Source organism: Theropithecus gelada, chromosome 11, assembly GCF_003255815.1.
Source record: "Theropithecus gelada isolate Dixy chromosome 11, Tgel_1.0, whole genome shotgun sequence".
NCBI classification, from domain to species: domain Eukaryota; kingdom Metazoa; phylum Chordata; class Mammalia; order Primates; family Cercopithecidae; genus Theropithecus; species Theropithecus gelada.
The window spans coordinates 81,586,071-81,610,171 of NC_037679.1; the positions used below are offsets into that span (position 1 = coordinate 81,586,071).

The 24,101-nt window shown below is 47.4% G+C and overlaps 1 protein-coding gene across 2 annotated transcripts in view; it reads right to left on the reverse strand.

Annotated features, from left to right (window-relative positions):
- CLIP1 (CAP-Gly domain containing linker protein 1) overlaps positions 1-22,359 on the reverse strand; it is a 153,897-nt gene extending 131,538 nt beyond the window's left edge. For both annotated transcript variants that reach the window (XM_025401272.1, XM_025401271.1), the window contains exon 1: positions 22,232-22,359. The gene's annotated coding sequence lies outside the window, so the exon portion shown is untranslated. The remainder of the gene's footprint in view (positions 1-22,231) is intronic.
- Between the last annotated feature and the right edge of the window lie 1,742 nt (positions 22,360-24,101).

Here is a 24,101-nt window from a genome sequence, read left to right on the forward strand (position 1 = left end):
AAAAAAAAAAAAAAAAAAAAAAAAAAAAAAAAATGTCTATTTGACAGGTGATACATAATGTATAAGGAAGCCCTGCTGGCAGCACACGGCACTGCCCAGTAACACGGAGAGCTCAGCACAAAGAGTCTGAAAACACACTCACACGAAACTCAAAGCAAAATACAGTACAGAGACTGAGCTACCGATGAAAAATTTAATAAGTATGTTTCAAAGCACATGAAAGGAACCTGTGGCTGGAGATTTAAGGCCAATACAGCAGGATACATCATTTCTTGTTTTTTTGTTGTTGTTGTTTGTTTTTTGGTACAGTCTCTGTTACCCAGGTTGGAGTGCAATGGCGCGATCTCGACTCACTGCAACCTCTGCCTCCTGGGTTCAAGCAATTCTCCTGCCTCAACCTCCTGAGTAGCAGGGATTACAGACACCCGTCACCACGCCCAGCTAATTTTTTTATTTTTAGTAGACAGGATTTCGCCATGTTGGCCAGGCTGGTCTTGAACGCCTGACCTCAGGTGAACCACCCACCTTGGCCTCCCAAAGTGCTAGGATTACAGGCGTGAACCACTGCGCCCAGCCGCATATAACTGTTTCATTGGCCCATATTCTAACACCTGGGAGACTTGTTAGTCTTCTGAATACGATACAGAACACTTCCTGTGCGCATTTACACAGCGTGGTCCAGTGACATGATGACACTGTGTGACTGGTCAGAATATGTGCCCTAACAACAGTTCCGTGACTCAAAATCAAACCACAGGAGATGAAGGCAGGGAGCATCCACTCCAAGGTGGAATACCCGGTAAGCGCATGAGTGAGTGGTCCCTGCGAGCTGAGGATGAGTGACAGACACCTAAGAGCATCGTTGACTCTGTCTTCCCAAAGTTTGGCCCTGAACGCAGGGAAAATGTGTGTGATGCCACCAAACACAGTTTGGGGCACAGGCCACTGAAGGGCCAATGTATCAAATCAGTGCACTAAGAAACAAGATTCACTGGACAGAATATAAAGCAGGGACCTGGTGACACTGGTTTCAGCATCAACTAATAGGCTGATTTAAAAGGTAACAGAATAGGCCAGGTGCGGTGGCTCATGCCTGTAATCCCAGTATTTTGGGAGGCCAAGGCAGGTGAATCACTTGAGGCTAGGAGTTCGAGACCCTCCAGGTTGGCCAACATGGTGAAACCGTGTCTCTACTAAAAATATAAAAATTAGCTGGAAGTGGTGGCACATTCATGTAATCCCAGTTATTCGGGAGGCTGAGGCAGGAGAATCGCTTGAACATGGGAGGTGGAGGTTGCATTGAGCCAAGATTGCGCCACAGCACTCCAGACTGGGCAACAGAGCAAGACTCCATCTGAAAACAAAAAACAAAGGCCGGACGTGGTGGCTCATGCCTGTAATCCCAGCACTTTGGGAGGCTGAGGCAGGCGGATCATGAGGTCGGGAGATTGAGATCATCCTGGCTAACACGGTGAAACCCCATCTCTACTAAAAATACAAAAACAAAAAATTAGCCGGGCATGGTGGTGGGCACCTGTAGTCCCAGCTACTTGGGAGGCTGAGGCAGGAGAATGGCATGAATCCAGGAGGTGGAGCTTGCAGTGAGCCGAGATTGCACCATTGCACTCCAGCCTGGGAGAGAGAGCGAGACTCCATATCAAAAAAAAAAAAAAAATACACCAACATGTGTTCACATTTCCATTCAGTTCCACATATCCCCATCAAGTTCACTGCCTTGTCTATAGGACTGACTTATGCCACCTCTAGAGTCAGGTGTCAGAATAAAAGCATTCCGTCATCTTCAGAAACATGTGCCTTTCACATGAGATTACTTAAATGTTTTATTGAATATTAAAGTCATTCAGCCTGTCCTTTTTTCCATTCCTGTCATGACTATTTATAAGCACCAGTATTTCTTCACTAATCTCCATCCCCTGTGTATCCCACAAGATGTTCTATCGCTGCTGTATGGCTCCCGTTGCTGTCATCGCCTGGATCCACAAGGGATGTGCTCTCACAAGTACTATGGTCAAAAAAGTTAGAAAGATTCCAGGAGCCAGAACTCTAGGTTTTTTTAGTCTTCTGTCACTTTACTGTGCTAGGACCACTAAGATCTATTTTCACTGATATTTGTCTACGTATGTAGGTATTTATGTATGCTTCATACATGACATATTATATATAACTTTTTAAATAGGCCAGACTCAGCTTTAAAATTAACACAAAGATTAAAAAAGCAAACAGCAGCTAGGCGCGGTGGCTCATGCCTGTAATCCCAGCACCTTGGGAGGCCGAGGCAGACAGATTACCTGAGGTCAGGAGTTCAAGACAAGCCTGGCCAACATGGTGAAACCCCATCTTTACTAAAAATACAAAAATTAGCCAGGCGTGGTGGTACACACCTATAATCACAGCTACTCGGGAGGCTGAGGCAGGAGAATCACTTGAGCAAGGGAGGCAGAGGTTGCAGTGAGCAGAGATCATACCACCACACTCCAGCCTGGGCAACAGAGTGGGACTCTATCTCGGAAAAAAAAAAAAAAAAAAAGCAAACAGCAGCTGAGTATGGTTGCTCAAACCTGTAATCCCAGCACTTTGGGAGGACAAGGCAGGCGGATCACCTGAGGTCAGACGTTCGAGACCAGCCTGGCCAACATGGTGAAATCCCGTCTCTACTAAAATACAAAAATTAGCCAGGCATGGTGGCAGGCTCCGGCAATCCCAGCTACTCAGAAGGCTGAGGCAGGAGAATCGCTTGAACCCGGGAGGCGGAGGTTGCAGTGAGCCTAGATTGCACCACTGCACTCCAGCCTGGGTGACACAGTGAGACTCCATCTGGGGGATTGGGGGCTGGGGTGGGGCGGGAAGCAAACAGCATATCTTTAAGTAAGGATAAAGTACGAAAGATGAGTAAATATTGTAATCACTGTTTATTTAAAAGGTCAATGTGGGCCAGCCCGGTGGTTTACGCCCATAATCCCAACACTTTGGGAGGCCAAGGTGGGCAGATAGTTTTGAGCTCAGGAGTTTGAGATCATCCTAGGAAACATGGCAAAACCCTGTCTCTGCAAAGAATACAAAAATTAGCCAGGCGTGGTGGTACGTGCCTGTGGTCCCACAGAGTGAGACCTTGTCTCAAACAAACAAGTAAATAAATAAATGGATCAATGTGAAAAGCCCATTCAGACACTAAAGGACTGATGTAAGTCAGTAAGTATCAGAAAATTAACTAGCTCCTTAATTCAAAAGGAGCTACAAGGAAGTTTTATTTCCAAATTCTAACTGAGACAGCCCTTACAGAGCAATTTATAAAATTAGCCGGCTAACCTTAAGTGTTGATTTGAGAATATTATACAATAAGACACTGCCAGTAAATACAAAGTTTATGGTATCTTTCCAAAGTCAAGAGTAGACATACCCCTTTGAAAAATTATTCTGTGCTTAGGAAAAGTATGTTTTTAAAACTTAAGATGTGTATGACACAGTACAGAACACAAGTTGTACCTAAGCAGTTTTAAAAAGGAAGGACAGAATTAAAAACCAACCCAGGGAGAAGGTTGGGACATAAGACAATTTTTTTTTTTTCTTAGAGATAGAATTCTGTACTCTGATGCAACTGCCTGCAATTATGAATGCCTTTGCACAGCTCGGTCTGAGTGAAGATTTATATTCCTACTACTTAGCACACAGAAAATAAAGAGCCTCCCAATGTTCCTCCATCTGCAAAAAAAAAAAAAAAAATGTTTTAAGGGAACGTGGAAAGCTGAATAATTTGAGTTATTTTGTTCATTTACACAAAATTCTACAAAATTCCTGTGACTTTATAACTCTAACACATACCACTAGCTTAGACACAGATCTTAAAAGGGGCTGAAATTACTAGGCCTCTCTAGTATCTCCCAGAAGAACTTACTTAATGGGTCGGTAGCAGTCAATTATACTAATGTGCAAAAAGAAGCAATGTGCTTAATATAGCAACATAAAATTGTAGAATCAGAAGAGACGGTAGCAATCTAGTTCAACTTCCTCATTTTACCAACAAGAAAATGATTCTAAACAGTGAAATCACTTGTCAAGGTCATACTTACTTAACAGTCTAGAACTAAAACCCCAATCTCCAGGCTCCTGACCCTAATGTAAACTGATATATAAATGTTTCTGAATTATTATATACAGCAGTGAGATCAAAGAGTCCATCTCAAAGCAAGTTAAAATTGACCTCCCCAGCCAAGGTGGCTCACACCTGCAATCTCAGCACTTTGGGAGGCTGAGGCAGGAAGATCACTTGAGCCCAGGAGTTCGAGACCAGCCTGGGCAACATGGCAAAACCCCATCTCTACAAAAAATTAGCCAGGTATGGTGTCGCGTGCCTGCAGTCCAAGCTATCTGGGAGGCTGAAGGAGGAGGATCACCTGAGCCTGTGACACTGAGGCTGCAGTGAGCTGTGATTGTGTCACTGCACTCCAGCCTGGATGAGTTTTGTTTTTGTTTTTGTTTTTTTTAACTTTTGAGACAGAGTGAGACCACGTGCTACAAGGAGGGTTTTTTTGTGAGACTCTGTCTCAAAAAACAATAATAATAATTGATTTCCTTTTCCATTCTTCACAAAGGAAAAAAGTAAGCATATTGTTGCCCACCCCTTAAAGAGTCAGAAACGGCCCACGCTAAAAGCAAAAGCATACCAAAACTGTTTGCTCTGAACAAGAAAAGCGCACAAAAACAACTCTTAAAAGAATCAACGTCTTTCATATTGGGTTGTGTTTTTTTCTCTTTATAAAAGCTTTCTTGCCTGTAATGCCAGCACTTTGGGAGGCCGAGGCAAATCATCTGAGGTCAGGAGTTCAAGACCAGCCTGACCAACATGGCGAAATCCCATCTCTACTAAAAATACAAAAAATTAGCCAGGCGTGGTGGTGGGCACCTATAATCCCAGCTACACAGGAGGCTGAGGCAGGAGAATCACTTGAACCCAGGAGGCAGAGGTTGCAGTGAGCAGAGATCACACCATCACACTCTGGCCTAGGCGACAAGAATGATACTCTGTCTCAAAAAAAAAAAAGTTTGTTTTTATTTTGCAAATGAGCAAATTTAACAGTTGCTATAGGTCTTGGGAGACAATGGACAAACAATCACATTTTTTTAGACACTTTTTTTCCTCAAAAAAAAAAAAAGCAGCCAGGATGGTCTCGATCTCCTGACCTCATGATCTCCTGCCCTGGCCTCCCAAAGTGCTGAGATTACAGGCGTAAGCCACTGTGCCCAGCCTATCCTGTTTTTAAGAGACTATGTTGCCCAGGCTGGTCTTGAACTCCTGGGCTCAAGTGATCCTCCTGCCTCAGCCTCCCAAAGTGTTGGAATTAAAGGCATGAGCCACTGTGCCCAGCTTATAATCACGTTTTTATTTTCACAATACTACAGGACACCTTGCTATATTTCTTTTTTTATTATTTATTATTTTTTTAAGATAGAATCTCCCCTCTGTCACCCAGGGTGGCACGATCCTGGCTCACTGCAACCTCCACCTCCCAGACTCAAGTGATTCTCCGGCCTCAGCCTCCCAAGTAGCTGGGATTACAGGTCTGCACAACCACGCCCGGCTAATCTTTATATTTTTAGTAGAGACAAGATTTCACCATGTTGACTAGGCTGGTCTCAAACTCCTGGCCTCGGGTGATCCGCCCACGTCAGCCTCCCAAAGTGCTGGGATTACAGGCATAAATCACCACACCCAGCCTATTTTATATATTTCTTTTTTTTTTTTTTTTGAGATGGAGTCTCACGCTGTCACCCAGGCTGGAGTGCAGCGGCACGACCTCGGCTCACTGCAACCTCTGCCTCCCAGGTTCAAGCAATTCTTCTGCCTCAGCCTCTCGAGTAGCTGGGATTACATGCATGCGCAACCATGGTTAGCTAATTTTTATATTTTTAGTAGAGACAGGGTTTCACCATGTTGGCCAGGCTGGTCTCAAACTCCTGGCCTCAGGTGATCTGCCCACCTTGGCCTCCCAAAGTGCTGGGATTACGGGCATGAGTTACCACGCCCAGCCTGTATTTCAAGAGAAGCAATCTACTAAATTTACTCACAAATCCATAAGATAGTTTCTGTACAACCACCTTAGATGCTGTAAGTGGAAACTAGGAATTGGTTTCATTTGGATTTTTTTATTTTATTTTTTATTTTTTTCCAAGACAGAGTCTCACTCTGTTGCCCAGGCTAGAGTGTAGTGGCTCAATCTCAGCTCACTGCAACCTCTGCCTCCCGGGTTCAAGCGATTCTCCTGCCTCAGCCTCCCGAGCAGCTAGGATTACAGGCGCCCGCCACCACCCCCAGCTAATTTTTGTATTTCTAGTAGAGATAGGCTTTCGCCATGTTGGCCAGGCTGGTCTCGAACTCCTGACCTCTGGTGATCTACCTGCCTCGGCCTCCCAAAGTGCTGAGATTACAGGTGTGGGCCACCACACCCGACCACATTTGGATTTTAAACCCTAACTTCAGTGTTTCTTATTTTTCACCTGTTTAGGTAAACTTCTACACAGACACACAGCAGTTCTATCAGACCTTCCAAAAGAAAAACCCCATCTTTAACTGTGGGAAATAAAACTGACACACAAAATGGCCTTTAATTTGGCAGGGCACAGCTAGACGAGGGGAGCACGAGTTGCTTTTCCATGCAGAATGTTTAAATCCTCACAAATTCAAAGTTCTAGGCCAGGTGCGACGGCTCGCACCTGTAATCTCAGCACTCTGGGAGGCCAAGGCAGGCGGATCACTTGAGGTCAGGAGTTTGAGACCGGCCTGGCCGACGTGGTGAAACCCTGTCTCTACTCAAAATACAAAATTAGCCAGGCGTGGTGGCGCATGCTTGTAATCCCAGCTACTTGTGAGGCTAAGGCAGGAGAATTGCTTGAACCCGGGAGTCAGAGGTTGTGGTGAGCCAAGAACACACCATTGCACTCCAGCCTGGGTAACAACAGCGAAACTCTGTCTCAAAAGTAAAATAAAATAAAATAAAAATACAAAAAATTAGCTGTACAGGTGGGCGCCTGTAATCCCAGCTACTCAAAATTAGTATTACAGGTGGGCGCCTGTAATCCCAGCTACTCAAGAGGCTGAGGCAGGAGAATCGCTTGAACCCAGAAGGTGGAGGTTGCAATGAGCTGAAATTGTGCCACTGCACTCCAGCCCGGGTAACAGAGGAAGACTTCATCTCAAAAAAAAGAAAAAGAAAAAAAAAGTGGCCTGGCGTGGTGGCTCACTCCTATAATCCCAGTACTTTGGGAGCCTGAGGTAGGTGGATCACCTGAGGTCAGGAGTTCAACCTGGCCAACATGGTGAAACCCTGTCTCTACTAAAAATACAAACAATTATCCATGTGTGGTGGCAGGCACCTGTAATCCCAGCTATCGGGAGGCTGAGGCAGCAGAATCACTTGAACCCAGCAGGTAGAGGTTGCAGTGAGCTGAGGTCCCACCATTGCACTACAGCCCAGGCAGTAAGAGCAAGATTTCGTCTCAAAAAAAAAAATAAAAATGTTCCCTTCAATAATGGCAAGACACTCTTACTCAAATTCACTTTCATTCTTTTTTTTTTTTTTTTTTTTTTTTTTTTGAGACGGAGTCTGTGTCGCCAGGCTGGAGTACAATGGTGCAATGTAGGCTCACTACAACCTCCGCCTCCCTGGTTCAAGCGATTCTACTGCCTCAGTCACCGCATGAACCACCGCGCTGGGCCATTTCAAATTCACTTTCTAAAATGTGGTGTAAGGAAAGGTTTTAAGACTAGACGCGGTGGCTCACGCCTATAATCCCAGCACTTTGGGAGGCCAAGGCGGGTGGATCACAAGGTCAGGAGACTGAGACCATCCTGACTAATACGGTAAAACCCCGTCTCTACTAAAAATATTAGCTGGGCATGGTGGTGGGCGCCTGTAGTCCCAGCTACTCGGGAGGCTGAGGCAGGGGAATGGCGTGAACCCGGGAGGCGGAGCTTGCAGTGAGCCAAGATCGTGCCACTGCACTCCAGCCTGGGCGACAGAGCGAGACTCAGTCTCAAAAAAAAAAGAAAAAAAGGTTTTAATTTCCCATGCCAATAAAAGTGTTTCCCCCATTCTGATTGAAATAAAAGGACAAAATTGAGGGGTTGAAGTAAGAGATCAGAAAGACACCGGGATTACAGGGAAGAATTGTTACATTTACTGAGTTTTACACACATTAATTCACTTAATCTTCACAACAACTATATGAAGCAGCTATTCTCTCCAATTTATAGGTAAGAAAACTGAACTCCAGAAAGTTAAGAAATCTGTACTATCTTCCAAAAGAAACAGAACCAAATTTTTTTGTTTTTGAGAAAGAATCTCAGTCACCCAGGCTGGAGTGTGATCTTGGTGTGATCTTGGCTCACTGCAACCTCCACCTCCCAGGTTCAAGTGATTCTCCTGCCTCAGCCTTCCAAGTAGCTGAGATTACAGATGTGCACCACCATGCCTGGCTAATCTTTTGTATTTTTAGTAGAGACGGGGTTTTGCTATGTTGGCTAGGCTAGTCTCGAACTCCTGGCCTCAAGTGATCCACCCGCCTTGGCCTCCCAAAGTGCTGGGATTACAGGTGTGAGTCACTGCACCCAGCCTGATTTCTTGCTCTTAATCTGCATTCCATTAACAGCTAGTTTCCTGGAGAAGCAGGACACACACCTGTTTTACTCAAGTTCCCCAATGTCTGGGCTAGCACCTCCCTATAGAAGATGCTTAATAAATATCTGCTAAATATAGAAACTAAAAGATAAAGCATTCTTTTGTATACCATTTTCATTCCAAATGGTAACATACCATTGTTCTATGCTTTGCTTTTGTAACGTTATATTTATTTTTATTTATGTACACACACACACACCTTTTTTTTTTTTTTTTTTTGAGATGGAGCCTCGCTCTGTCGCCCAGGCTGGAGTGCAGTGGTGCGATCTCAGCTCACTGCAAGCTCCGCCTCCCGGGTTCCCGCCATTCTCCTGCCTCAGCCTCCCGAGTAGCTGGGATTACAGGCGCCGCCACCACGCCCGGCTAATTTTTTTTGTATTTTTAGTAGAGATGGGGTTTCACTGTGGTCTCGATCTCCTGACCTCGTGATCCGCCTGCCTCAGCCTCCCAAAGTGCTGGGATTACAGGCGTGAGCCACCGCGCCCGGCCTAAAGCTGTTATTTCTTTAAAAACTGGCATACTTAGCAGTTTTCCTACTTACTATCTACAACCAGTTTTTGTTTTTTTTTTTTAAGAGATAGAGTCTCACTCTGACACCCCAGCTGGAGTGCAATGGCACAATCATGGCTTACCGCAGCCTCAACCTGCTGGGCTCAAGGAATCCTCCCACCTCAGCCTCCTGAGTAGCTGAGACTACAGGTACACACCACCATCCCTGGCTAACTTTTATTTTTGTAGAGACGGAGTTTTGCCATGTTGTCCTGAGCTCAAACTCCTGAGCTCATGGGATCCACCCTCTTCAGCCTCCCAAAGTGCTGGGATTACAGGGGTGAGCCACTGCACCTGGTCAAAAATTTTTTTATAAGACTGAGGCCAGGCATGGTGGCTCACCCCCGTAATCCCAGCACTTTGGAAGGCTGAGGTGGGCGGATCTCATGAAGTCATGAGTTTGAGACCAGTCTGGCCAACATGGCAAAACCTTGTCTCTACTGAAAATACCAAAATTAGGTGTGGTGGCACACGCTTGTAATCCCTGCTACTCAAGAGGCTGAGGCAGGAGAATCATTTGAACCCGGGAGGTAGAGGTTGCAGTGAGTCGAGATCATGCCACTCCACTCCAGCCTAGGTGACAGAGCGAGACTCCGTCTCTTTAAAAAAAAAAAAAAAAAAAGACTGAAAGGACATACTCTAAAATATTAAAAAGAGGGCCGGGCGCGGTGGCTCAAGCCTGTAATCCCAGCACTTTGGGAGGCCGAGACGGGCGGATCATGAGGTCAGGAGATCGAGACCATCCTGGCTAACACGGTGAAACCCCGTCTCTATTAAGAAATACAAAAAACTAGCCGGGCGAGGTGGCGGGCGCCTGTGGTCCCAGCTACTCGGGAGGCTGAGGCCGGAGAATGGCGTGAACCCGGGAGGCGGAGCTTGCAGTGAGCCGAGATCGCACCACTGCACTCCAGCCTGGGTGACAGAGCGAGACTCCGTCTCAAAAAAAAAAAAAAAAAAATATTAAAAAGATTCCTCTGGGCAGTAGCATCATGGATAATTTCTTCTTTTCTGTGTTTTTGTATCTATGCAAATTTTATAATTTATACAATTAACACACATATTTTAAGAGAACATTATGTTACTAAAATGTAAAGCCCATCTTAAAACTAATGTATAAAGAAAAAATAAACCTAAGACCCTAAAAAAACTTCACTGGAAAATATTTTCTAAAATCTAAACTTGACTCTAATACTAGATTCTCAAGATGACAACCTAAGCAAGCTACGTATCCCTTTCAACAGAAACTAGTAATATGGTTTCATGTAATAAAGACACCCACTTTTCAGAAACCCAGGAAATAAGTTTTCTTTCACTTAGGCTATAAGCAAAATCACCCTGCTTATAAAGTTTATTTATTCTCCAATCTAGAAAGGAAAAGTCTAAATAGGTTCCTTCCTGCTTTAAGGTATTAGAACATAATGTCTTAATAAGTCATTATATGGGGTAAATCAGCTAGAGAGAGGATGCAAGAGGTCAGAGGCCTTGATTAAAACATTTTCAGAGCTGGGTGCAGTGGCTCAAGCCTGTAATCCCAGCACTTTGGGAGGCCGAGACTGGCGGATCACGAGGTCAGGAGATCAAGACCATCCTGGCTAACACGGTGAAACCCCGTCTCTACTTAAAAAATACAAAAAAACTAGCCGGGCGAGGTGGCGGGGGCTTGTAGTCCCAGCTACTCGGGAGGCTGAGGCAGGAAAATGGCATAAACCCGGGAGGCAGAGCTTGCAGTGAGCTGAGATCTGGCCACTGCACTCCAGCCTGGGCCACAGAGCGAGACTCTGTCTCAAAAAAAAAAAAAAAAAAGATTTTCAGGACAACATCCCTAGTGACTCTTATCTTTCCTGAGAAGAGGGGGGAAATATGCCAAATATTTCACTGCAATACTTGAGTAAAGGAAGAGATTTTTAGAATCACAGAAAAAAAATAAAAGACTCATTATATTGCCTTCCCTTTATACATCAAACCCAAATTCTGGATGATTTGCACATCGTGAACATCTGGCTCTTCTTCTGGCCCTTAACTTCGGAGAAGATATTATAAATCAAGGACTCAGCAATTTTAAGTGTTAAAAAGGGGCAGAGTTAAACTAGGATCTATCCAAGCCATACTTAGACAGAAGCAAGCAAAGGAGCAAACAAACACCAAACTACTTAATTCAAGTCGGAAGCATTCTAGAGCTTATGCTTATAGAAAACATTAGTGCAGCAAAATGTCTGCCTGTAGTCTCATTAGCATTCCTGCAAAGAGGTAGGTGAGAATACACTTCCCCGGGGTAAGAGACACCAGGGAGGGTTCCCAATAGGGATTCGTAACATGACTACTTCCTCTTTTCAAAGATTTTTGAAAACCATACTTTTAAGATTTTGTTGCTGAACCACAATAAACAATTAAAAAGTAGACCCACCCATTGAGTTAGTGCTAGTGGAATCTGTCCTTCTGGAAGTGCCAGATGGAGATTTACAAAAAAAAAAAAAAAAAGCTCTTTACTAATTGTGGCCAAGATTCCTTGGTACTTGGTGCCAGGGCCAGGATATTACCCCAGATGTCCTAGCCAAATTCAAGGTTGGCTAATTACAGTCTGACAACCTACAAACAACAAAAAAAGGCCTCCCTCTGTTCGCTTGATTGAAACCTGAAGAGGTCACTCTTCTTTGAAATTATTTTTATTTTTTAATTTAGACTGAATAGTGCACTTTAATATGTGTACTTTGGTTTTTGGGATTTTTTTTTTTTTTTTGAGACAGGGTCTCACTCTATTGCCCAGCTTGGAGTGCAGTGGTGTGAATACAGCTCACTGCAGCCTCCTGGGATCAGATCTTCTGGGTTCGAGATCCTCCTGCCTCAGCCTCCCAAGTAGGAGGGAATACAGGCATGTACCATCACACTCAGCCAATATTTTTAAGGTTTTGTAGAGACAGGGGTCTCAATGTGTTGCCCAGGCTAGTCTCAAACTCTTGGACTCAAGTGATCCTCCTGCCTTAGTCTCCCAAAGGGCTGGGAGTACAGACATGAGCCACTACGCTTGGCCAAAAATCTGTTTTGTTTTGGTTTTGGGTTTTTTTTTTTTTAGATGGAGTTTCGATCTTTTTGCCAAGGCTGGAGTACAATGGCGTGATCTCAGTTCACTGCAACCTCCACCTCCCTTGTTCAAGCAATTCTCCTGCCTCAGCCTCCCAAGTAGGTGGGATTACAGGCGCCTGTCACCATGCCTGGCTAATTTTTCGTATTTTTAATAGAGACAGAGCTTCACCGTGTTGGCCAGGATGGTCTTGATCTCTTGACCTCGTGATCCGCCCGCCTCGGCCTCCCAAAGTGCTGGGATTACAGGCATAAGCCACCACGCCTGGCCCAAAATTCTTGTACAGTACCATCGGTCATTACGGTTTCCCTTAAGAGTGCATTGTAACTCAAATGCCAACTTAAAGCATACAGATTCTTTGAGTTCTGCCTATATGGGAAACACACTATATATATTAAAAATACTAAAAAATTAGCTAGGCGAGGTGGCATATACCTGTAATCCCAGCTACTCAGGACTCTGCGGCATGAGAATCATTTGAACCCAGGAGGCGGAGGTTGCAGTGAGCCAAGATCACACCAGTACTCTCCAGCCTGGGCGACAGAGCGAGACTCTGCCTCAAAAAATAATAATAAATAATTTTTTAAAAAATATGACACTGTTAATAGTTTAAAGCCTCCCTAAACAGCTATCTAAAAACTTGTATGTAGGCAAATACTAACAATTGACACTGCTTTCCAATTAAAATTGAAAAGACTTGACTAAAGTTTTCTATTAAACATAGATTTTGGTTGGGCACGGTGGCTCACACCTGTAATCCCAGCACTTTGGAAGGCCAAGATGGGTGGATCACCTGAAGTGAGGAGCTCGAAACCAGCCTGGGCAAAATGGTGAAACCGTGTCGCTTTTTTTTTTTTTTTTTTTTTTTTGAGACAGAGTTTCGTTCTTGTTGCCCAGGCTGGAGTGCAATGGCGTGATCCCGGCTCACCGCAACCTCCGCCTCCCGGGTTCAAGCGATTCTCCTGCCTCAGCCTCCCTAGTAGCTGGGATTACAGGCATGTGCCACCACGCCTGGCTAATTTTTTTGTATTTTTAGTAGAGACGGGGTTTTTCCATATTGGTCAGGCTGGTCTCAAACTCCCGACCTCAGGTGAGGGTGCCTTGGCCTCCCAAAGTGCTGGGATTACAGGCATGAGCCACCGCACCTGGCATGAAACTGTGTTTCTACTAAAAAAACAAAAAACAAACAAACAAACAAAAACCATAGATTCTGAACCATAAAACTTTAACTAAAAAGGATGGCTTTGCTACAAGGTGCGCAATTCCAGGAAAAAGCTACATATGCCAATATCAAGTTATCAGGCCTCCCAAAGTTAAGCAAAGATCCTGGGCCAGGCGTGGTGGCTCACGCCTGTAATCCCAGCACTTCGGGAGGCCAAGGCGGCTGAATCATGAGGTCAGGAGTTTAAGACCAGCCTGGCAAAGATGGTGAAACCCTGTCTCTATTAAAAAATACAAAAATTATCTGGGCGTGGTGGTGGGCGCCTGTAATCCCAGCTACTCAGAAGGCTGAGGCAGAGAATCGCCTGAATCTGGGAGGCGGAGGTTGCAGTGAGCCAAGATAGTGCTACTGCTCTTCAGCCTGGGCGATGGAGCCAGACGCCGTTTCAAAAAAAAAAAAAGGCCAGGCGTGGTGGCTTACGCCTGTAAACCCAGCACTTTGGGAGGCCAAGGTGGGCAGATCACGAGGTCAGGAGATTGACAGCATCCTCACTAACACGGTGAAACCCTGTCTCTACTACAAATACAAAAAATTAGCCAGGTGTGGTGGCGGGCACCTGCATTCCCAGCTATGTGGGAGGCTGAGGCAGGAAAATGGCATGAACCCAGGAGGTGGAGCTAGCAGTGAGCTGAGATTGTGCCACTGCACTCCAGCCTGGGTGACAGAGCAAGACTCCACCTCATTTAAAAAAAAAAAAAAGTCCTGAATAGTCCTGAATAGATGGATACAAATAGGAAAGTATACACTCAATAGCGCATCTGAACATCAAGTACTGGGCTGGCCTTTGTGCCATTGCCAAGGTATTCTGTACATTACTTAAAATAACCTAAACTGGGCTCAATTTCTATTCACTAGCTGTGTGGACTTTTAGGCAAATTAGGGAAATTCTTTCGAGCCTCATTCTTCCCCATATCTTTATCTTCATCAAAATCATTAATAGGCAGGGCATGGTGGCTCATGCCTGTAATCCCAGCACTTTGGGAGGCTGAGGCGGGCGGATCACAAGGTTAGGAGATCGAGACCATCCTGGCTAACACGATGAAACCCCATCTCTACTAAAAATACAAAAAAATTAGCCAGGCATGGTGGCGGGCACCTGTAATCCCAGCTACTCAGGAGGCTGAGGCAGGAGAATGGCGTGAACCCGGGAGGCGGAGTTTGCAGTGAGTCGAGATCGTGCCACTGCACTCCAGCCTGGGAGACAGAGCAAGACTCTGTCTCAAAAAAAAAAAAAAAAAACCATTAATAAGATGACATAGTCATCACAGTAGTAAAAGCCTACAGTCCTACAGTCCCAGCCACTGGGGAGGCTGAGATGGGAGGATCACTTAAGCTCAGGAATTTGAGTCTATCCTGGGCAATATAACCTCTTCTCAAAAAATTAATTAATTAAAAATAACATGGCTGCTGGGAGCAGTGGCTCACACCTGTAATCCCAGCACTCTGGGAGGCTGCAGTGGGTAGATCACCTTAGGTCAGGAGTTCAAGAGCAGCCTGACAAACACAGTGAAACCCCATCTCTACTAAAAATATAAAACTAGCCAGATGTGGTGTTATATGCCTGTAATCCCAGCTACTTGGAAGGCTGAGGCAGGAGAATTGCTTGAACCCAGGAAGCGGAGGTTGCAGTAAGCAGAGATCACGCCATTGCACTCCAGCCCGGGTGACAAGAGCGAAACTCCATCTCAAAAAATAATTATAACAATAACATGGTGCCCGAGTGCAGTGGATCACACTGGTAATCCCAACACTCTGGGTGGGAGAATCTCTTGAGGCCAAGAGTTCAGAAAAAAAACTTGCTGGGCCGGGCGGTGGCTCACGCCTGTAATCCCAGCAGTTTGGGAGGCCGAGGTGGGTGGATCACCTGAGCTCAGGAGTTTGAGACCAGTCTGGCCAACACGGTGAAACCCCATCTCTACCAAAAATACAAAAATTAGCCAGGTGCGGTGGCACACACCTGTGATCCCAGCTACTCGGGATGCTGAGGCAGGATAATCGCTTGAATCTGGGAGGAGGAGGTTGCAGTGAGCTGAGATTGTTCCATCGCACTCCAGACTGGGGGACAAGAGCAAGACTTCATCTTAAAAAAAAAAAAAAAAAAAAAAGGAATATGCTGCGTGTGGTGGTGCACGCCTGTAGTCCTAGCTACTTGGGAGGCTGAGGCAGGAAGATGGCTTGAGCCCAGGAGTCCAAGGCTACACTGAGTGATAACTGTGCCACTGCACTCCAGCTTGGTGACAGAGTAAGACCCTATCTCTAAAAAATAAAAGCAATTTTTTAAAAAGGCATAAAATTATTCACTTTTTGTTTTTGTTTTGAGATGGAGTCTCACTCTGTCGCCCAGGCTGGAGTGCAATGGCGTCATCTTGGCTCTCTGCAAGCTCCTCCTCCCAGGTTCACACCATTCTCCTGCCTCAGCCTCCCGAGTAGCTGGGACTACAGGCACCCACCACCACACCTGGCTAATTTTTTGTACTTTTAGTAGAGACGGGGTTTCATCGTGTTAGCCAGGATGGTCTCGATCTCCTGACCTCGTGATCCACCCACCTAGGCCTCCCAAAGTGCTGGGATTACAGGTGTGAGCCACTGTACCTGGCCAAATTATTCTGTGTATTTTTAAATATTTCAACAAATACATATTTTAAGGACTACAGCCTAGAAAGTCTTCGATGTCCTGCCTCCTCCTTCCTTCTCCCTAGGATGTCTTCCTCTCTGGGCTTTACATTCCCTCACTTCCTTTCAGTCTCTACTCAAAAGTCACATTCTCAGCTAGGTCTTCTCTTGCTGCCCTGTGAAAAATTTCCATTCTTCTAACTCTTATCCCCAGTACTTTATACTTTCCCTTCTCTGATTGTTTTTTCTTTGCCATGTGTCACCTAACATACAATAAATTTAGTTTTTGTTTCTCGTCTGCCTTCCCTACTTGAAGGGAAGTTCCAAGAGAATAGGAATTTGTCTTTTATTCACTGTTTTATCACCAGCATCTAGAACAGCACCTGGCACACAGTACATGCTCAATAAATATGTTGCATGAATACCAAATCAGATCTAATTACAGCCCACAGATAGGTACATCATAGCCTGACAAGCTGCCTTTAGTGATGATGTCACAGTTCAAAAATACTGCAAAAGAGAACTACAGATTTGCCATAATAAACAACACTGTCTACTCTTCCTATCAAAGAAAAGCACACTTGACCTTCCATCTCATTTGTACAAGAAGAGGAAAGAAGTTGATTATTTGGATAGTGGGGCTGGGCATGGTGGCTCATGCCTGTAATCCCAGCACTTTGGGAGGCCAAGTTAGGAGGACTGTTTGAGCCTAGGAGTTCAAAACCAGCCTGGGAAATATAGCAGACCTCATCTCCACAGGAAAAAAAATTTTTTTAATTAGCCAGGCATGATAGCACATACCTGTAGTTCTAGTTAGTCAGGAGGCTGAAGCGGGAGGACTGCTTGAGCCCAGGAGTTCAAGGCTGTAGTGAACTATGATTATGCCACTGCACTCCAGCCTGGGTGACAGAGCAAGACCCTGTGTCTAAAAAAAAAAAAAATACTGCAAAGGAGAACTACAGGCTTGCTATGACTAATAAACATTGACTACTCTTCATATCAGAGAAAAACACATTTGACCTCTCACTTAGAGAAGAAGTTGATTATTTGGATAGTGGAAAGTCATACAAAGTGAAAGTCTCAATTTAGTTAACAATATGTAGACAAAATTCTCTTGTAATGTTAACAAATATTAAACCCTCTTCCTGTGACTTTACTATACTACCTTCTGTTTTTTTCCTTTGGTTTGACTGCTATAAAATCAATCCTGACCTTTATGAACCTTACATTTTCAATTAACTGAGAAACAGATGGGTGTGGTGGCTCACACCTGTAATGCCAACACTTTGGGAGGCCAAAGCAGGTGGATCACTTGAAGTCAAGAGTTCGAGACCAAGGCTGGGCGCGGTGGCTCAAGCCTGTAATCCCAGCACTTTGGGAGGCCGAGACAGGTGGATCACGAGGTCAGGAGATCGAGACCATCCTGGCTAACACGGTGAAACCCCGTCTCTACTAAAAAATACAAAAAACGGCCGGGCGCGGTGGCTCACGCCTGTAATCCCAGCACTTTGGAAGGCCGAGGCGGGCGGATCACAAGGTCAGGAGATCGAGACCACGGTGAAACCTCGTCTCTACTAAAAATACAAAAAATTAGCCGGGCGCGGTTGTGGGCGCCTGTAGTCCCAGCTACTCGGGAGGCTGAGGCAGGAGAATGGCGGGAACCCGGGAGGCGGACCTTGCAGTGAGCTGAGATCCGGCCACTGCACTCCAGCCTGGCCGACAGAGCGAGACTCCATCTCAAAAAAAAAAAAAAAAAAAAAAAAGGCCGGGCGCAGTGTCTCAAGCTTGTAATCCCAGCACTTTGGGAGGCCGAGACGGGCGGATCACGAGGTCGGGAAATCGAGACCATCCTGGCTAACACGTTGAAACCCCGTCTCTACTAAAAAATACAAAAAAAAAAAAACTAGCCGGGCGAGGTGGCGGGCGCCTGTAGTCCCAGCTACTCCAGAGGCTGAGGCAGGAGAATGGCGTAAACCCGGGAGGCAGAGCTTGCAGTGAGCTGAGATCCGGCCACAGCACTCCAGCCTGGGCGACAGAGCCAGACTCCGTCTCAAAAAAAAAAAAAAGAGTTTGAGACCAGCCTGGTCAACATGGTGAAACACCAGCTCTACCAAAAATACAAACATTAGCAAGGCATGGTGGCAGATTCCTGTTGTCCCAGTTACTTGGGAGGCTGAGGTGGGAGAATCACTTGAACCCAGGAGACAGAGGTTGAGGTGAGCCAAAATTGCACCACTGCACTCCAGCGTGGGCAACAGAATGAGACTCTGTCTCAAAAAAAAAAAAAAAAACAACTTAATAAAAAAAAAGAAATAAACATTTACTGAGTACATGGAACTCCGCAGAATTCTGCAGGGGTCCCATAACATGAAAACCCTGGCCTTGATATATCTATTCAAGGAAGACCAGAAATCCACCTGTAAGTGAGAATGAAGAACATCAGGTGCCCAGTATGTGACAGATTCAAAGGTGCCTACCTTTGTATGGGCCATAAGAGAATCAACTCATCTCTTACGCACCATCCACTGGCTTTCGAATCCCAGCAGACAGCACTAAAAAAGCAAGAATCAGCCAGGCACGGTGGCTCATGCCTGTAATCTCAGAACTTTGGGAGGCTGAGGCTGGTGGATCACTTGAGGTCAGGAGTTTGAGACCAGCCTGGCCAAAATGGTGAAACCCTGACTCTACTAAAAATACAAAAATTAGCCCAGTGCCATGGTGTGCACCTGTAATCCCAGCTACTCGGGAGGCTGAGGCAGGAGAACTGCTTGAGCCTGGGAAGCAGAGGTTGCAGGGAGCCAAGGTGGCACCACTGCACTCCAGCCTGGGCGACAGAGCAAGATTCTGTCTCAAAAAAAAAAAAAAAAAAAAGAATAGGCTGGGCGCGGTGGCTCACGACTGTAATCCCAGCACTTTGGGAGGCCGAGGCGGGCAGATCATGAGGTCAGGAGATCGAGACCATCCTGGCTAACAGGATGAAACCCTGTCTCTACTAAAAATACAAAAAATTAGCCAGGCGTGGTAGCAGGTGCCTGTAGTCCCAGCTACTAGAGAGGCTGAGGCAGGAGAACGGTGTGAACCTGGGAGGCAGAGCTTGCAGTGAGCCGACATTGCACCACTGCACTCCAGCCCGGGCGACAGAGCAAGACTCTGTCTCAAAAAAAACAAGAATCAAACATGACTGAGTTAGTTCAAGCCCCTTATGAGTCACATGGGATGTGACAGACTGAATTTTAGCCACTAGGTAAAAAAAAATTTTTTTTTTTTTTTTTTTTTTTGAGACGAAGTCTCGTTGTGTCGCCCAGGTTGGAGTGCCGTGGCCGGATCTCAGCTCACTGCAAGCTCCGCCTCCCGGGTTCACGCCATTCTCCTGCCTCAGCCTCCCGAGTAGCTGGGACTACAGGCGCCCGCCACCTCGCCTGGCTAGTTTTTTGTGTTTTTTTTTTTAGTAGAGACGGGGTTTCACCGTGTTAGCCAGGATGGTCTCGATCTCCTGACCTCGTGATCCACCCATCTCGGCCTCCCAAAGTGCTGGGATTACAGGCTTGAGCCACCGCGCCCGGCCAAAAAAAAATTTTTAAGATAAGGACATCAGGCCAGGAGCAGTGGCTCACACCTATAATCCCAGCACTTTGGGAGGCTGAGGCAGGTGGATCACCTGAGGTCAGGTGACATCAGCCTGGCCAACATGGTGAAACTCCATCTCCACTACAAAAATACAAAAAATTAGCCGGGCATAGTGGCAGCTACTCAGCTACTCAGGAGGCTGCGGCAGGAGAATCACTTGAACCCAGAAGACAGAGGTTGCAGTGAGCCGAGATCACGCCATTGCACTCCAGCCTAGGCAACAAGAGTGAAACTCCATGTCAATAAAAAAAGATAAGGACATCAGATTCTAAACTCCTCAATAGGACAGAAACCAGATTAGCTTATGTCATGCTCAAGCGCAAGCTGTGAAGCTCAAACAATGATTGAAAAAGTAGGAAAGGACAAAATCTTGATCTTCAGGCAAAATATCTACCCAGGGTCCCACCCAGTTTCGGTTTTCCCCTTCGAACTAGGTCTAGTGGGAAGATGTACTTAACTGCTTTCTCTGAACCTGAAAAATTAGGCACAAGCCTTTGGCCAATTACCCACTTCAACTTTGCTTTAATGAAGACCAGCCTTGAGGCCAGGTGCGGTAGTTCACACCTGTAATCCCAGCACTTTGGAAGCCCGAAGCCGGTGGATCACGTGAGCCAGGAGTTCAAGACCAGCCTGGGTAACGTGGTGAAACCCCATCTCTACTACAGATATAAAAATTAGCCGGGCGAGGTGGCGCGTGTCTGTAATCCCAGTTACTCAGGAGTCTGAGGCACGAGAATCACTTGAACATGGGAGGCGGGGATTGCAGTAAGCTGAGATCAGGCCACTGCACTCAGCCTGGGGTGACAGATTGAAGCTCCCTCTTGTTGATTGATTGATTGATTGGTTGATGGACAGACAGACAGACTAGCCTTGCATTTTGCCATAGGTTCCCTATACTGTTCGAATAACTAAGCACCTGAAGTCAGAATACCTGAGTTCACACGCTGGTTAAAGGTATTCTGACTTCAGGTGCTTAGTTATTTCATTAGTATAGGGTCCTACACCACCACTTAGCTATATGACCCTGGTCAAATTACTTGACCTTTCTTTCTATGACCCTCCTGCCAAATGCACATGATGACAGCACGCTCACTGGGTTGGGATTGATTAAATGAAATAAAACACATAAAAGACTTTCCCAGGGCCTGGCCACAAGATGCCTTCAATAAATATTCATTGTTATAATTTACAGAGAAAAAAAGGCCCCAAGTCTGAGAAGCGACATGCCTGGGGATACTTGCTAAAGGTTATCATTAAATCTAAAAGTCAAACAAACACATTCCTGACTCTGGGATACTCTCCTGATTCGTGGATACCATTGGTAACAGTAGTGATAAAAATCAAATAATAAGAACAGCCAGAATCATAACCCTAATGACAGCGGTGGCCACAGTACTTAATACTTACAGAGCAGCTAGGGGCCACTGTCCTAAAAGAGGAAGAAGGCCAGGCTGCTGAATCACACACACACACAATTACAGAATCTTCTCCACCCTCTTTTTTAAAAAACAGTTCACTGGCGCCCAAGTTTTGCTAAAAGCAGGTATCTAAACCGGTGACGGACAACGTGTAATTTCTTCATACCAAAGAGGTGGGGCTGTGTAGGGAGGAGGGGGTGGCGCTCGGCTCCTGCCAGATGGAAAAGCCACATGAAGTGGACAAACAGCAAGATTCAGGATTCACCCCCGAATCAAAATCCGATTTTTGAAAGGCAGGACCTTCCAATTCGGGCAGTCGCTAGGTTCTGCTTTTAAAATAACCTCTGAACAAGTGTCATCTGCCTTCCGCGCCAATCCCCTGCCGCGGTAGAAGGTTCGGGTTACCGGGCCGCGGTGTGATTTCGGAAACCCGAGAGCGATCTGGCCACCTCCAGCCTTCCCCGGTCTCCGAAAATCACAGCCCCACTTGGGAGGGAAACAAAAGCCGGGGCAGCAGGGGAAGCCAGTCCAGGGTGCCCTCCATGCCGGCTCGCGGGCGCCGGGCACCCAGGGCCTGAGGAATGCTCAGGTGACGGGCGCGGCGCCCGGGGCAACAGGTCCCGCCCGGCTTTGGCCTCCCGGGGGTCCAGCCGACCCCACATCCGCCCTGGGGCCCAGGGGAGAGAGCAGGGCGCCTGGGAGAGAGCGGCGCCTGGGGCGGCGCAGGGGCAAGGAGTCCAAGCTCCATCTTGAGGCGGGCGGAGGAAGCGAAGGCCCGGCTTGGCGCTGCCAGGGCCGCCACTTTTCCAGCTCCGGAGGGGCCCCCCAGGGACCCCCGGCCTCCGGCGCCGGCCACCCGAGACTCCCGCGGTCCCCTCCCGGACGGCTCCGGCGCGCGAGGCTCGGCCCCACTCCCAGACGCCGGGCTTCGACCCCCGACCCGACCCTGGGCGGGCCCCGCAGGCCGGGAAGCGGGCAGGGGAGGGGGGGTGCCGGGAAGGGGAGAGGGCCCGCGCCGCTGCCTGCTCACCTCCTCGGACGCCGCGGGTCGCCGCCACCTGCCTCACTGCAGCAGCAGCAGCAGCAGCAGCCGCCGCGGCCGCCGCCTCCCGCCTCCCGGCTGGTCGGCTCGGGGCGGGGGAGAGCGTGACGCGCCGCCGCCGCCGCGGGGCCGGGCGGGCGCGCGCCGCCAGGAGAAGACGCCGCGCGGCTCCTCCCCGCGCTCCGCCACCGCGCCCGCCCGGCCGGCCCGGCCCCCCGAGTCCGCACCGGCCCTGCAGCCCTCGCCCGGCCCCGCGCCGCCCCTCCGCCTCTTTGTCTGCGCCCACCGCGGCCCCGGGAGGACCCTGGCCCCGGCGCGCCCGCCGGTCCGCCCCCGTAACCTCCCGAGCCCCGACCTGGGGAGCAAGGTGCGAGGGAAAACCCAGAGGCCTGCTCGGAGGGGCTTCTCGTCATTTCTGCAAAGTGTTCCCGGAATTTGCAAGTCACACCCGAGAGCCCGGTTCAGCCTCAACCTCAGTCTGCTCTTTGGGGCTGATTCATTTGTTTGCCCTCCCCTTCCCGCCAGACATGGGTGAGAAATCCTTTGAAACAGGCTGCAAGGCGCTTCCGACAGCAGGTTAAGTTGGGGATTGGGAAGGATCATCTCCGCCCTCGCCTCCCTCAGGGAAAGACCCTGGATGAGGCGTCCCTGGGAAAAATGCTGAAAGGAGCTGTAGAGCAGATTAAGCTTGGGAAGAACCATCTCTGCTCCCCACTTCCCTCCGGGAAAGACCGCGGGTTAAAAATCCTTTGAAACAAGCCCAGGGTTTGCTCCGTTCGTTTGAGAAAAGCCCCTTTTATTCGCCCTGGCTGCTTGGACGGAAGCCCTGGTTAGTGTCCCATCCTCCCTCCCCCCTGGGATTTCCTTTAAAAGCTTTTGAAGGGGACCGGAGGGAAGGCTGCAACAGCCTGCTCGGGGCTGGGGTAGCAGAGGGCGGCCAGCATTTCACTCCCATGGACCATGGCAACCCCAGAAGCCTTACATCTCCAGGGAGGAATTTGCAGCTGTCGGGGAAGCCCAGGATTTTGCGGTGGATAAGGGGGCAGGGGCTTCCTCCTCCTTGCCAGTGGAAGAGAATAATCGGAGGGTGACCCTCTAGCTGACCTTTATTCAAAGCACCGTGCTTCCTGGACGAGCAGGGAGAGGGAACTGCTCTGGAAATGCACGAAGTTCTGAACAAAGTAAATTTGTCTCCTGGCCCCTCCTCTCTATTCATGTCTGAAATCCTTCCAAATGCTGTTACCTAATTCAACATTGCCCTAATTTACAGGCTGCAAGGTCAGGTGGTGGTGATACTCCTGAAATCCCATATCCATATTCCTAATCTGAAAGGTGCGCCTCACCCCCTAATCTAAACAGTCTTCAGCTGTAATCAGCAAGTTGTGGAATCATAGATGTCATAGAATGAGGCACACACCACTCCTAATGGGGGAGCTCAGCTAGGAGCACTTATGGGCTTGTCTTTTCTCCTCTACTCATTAGGCTGAGCCTGTCTTTATTAAAAATATTGTTTTGGGGCTGGGTGTGGTGGCTCACACCTGTAATCCCAGCATTTTGAGAGGCCCAGGTGGGTGGATCACCTGCAGTCAGGAGTTCAAGACCAGCCTGGCCAACATGATGAAACCCTGTGTCTAACAAAAAATACAAAAATTAGCTGGGCGTGATGGTGCATGCCTATAGTCCCAGCTACTGGGAAGGCTGAGGCACAAGAATTGCTTGAACCCGGGAGGTAGAGGTTGCAGTGACCAGAGTTCAAGCCACTGCATTCCAGCCTGGGCGCCGGAGGGAGACTCTGTCTCAAAAAAAAAAAAAATATATATATATATATATATATACACACACATACACACACACACAC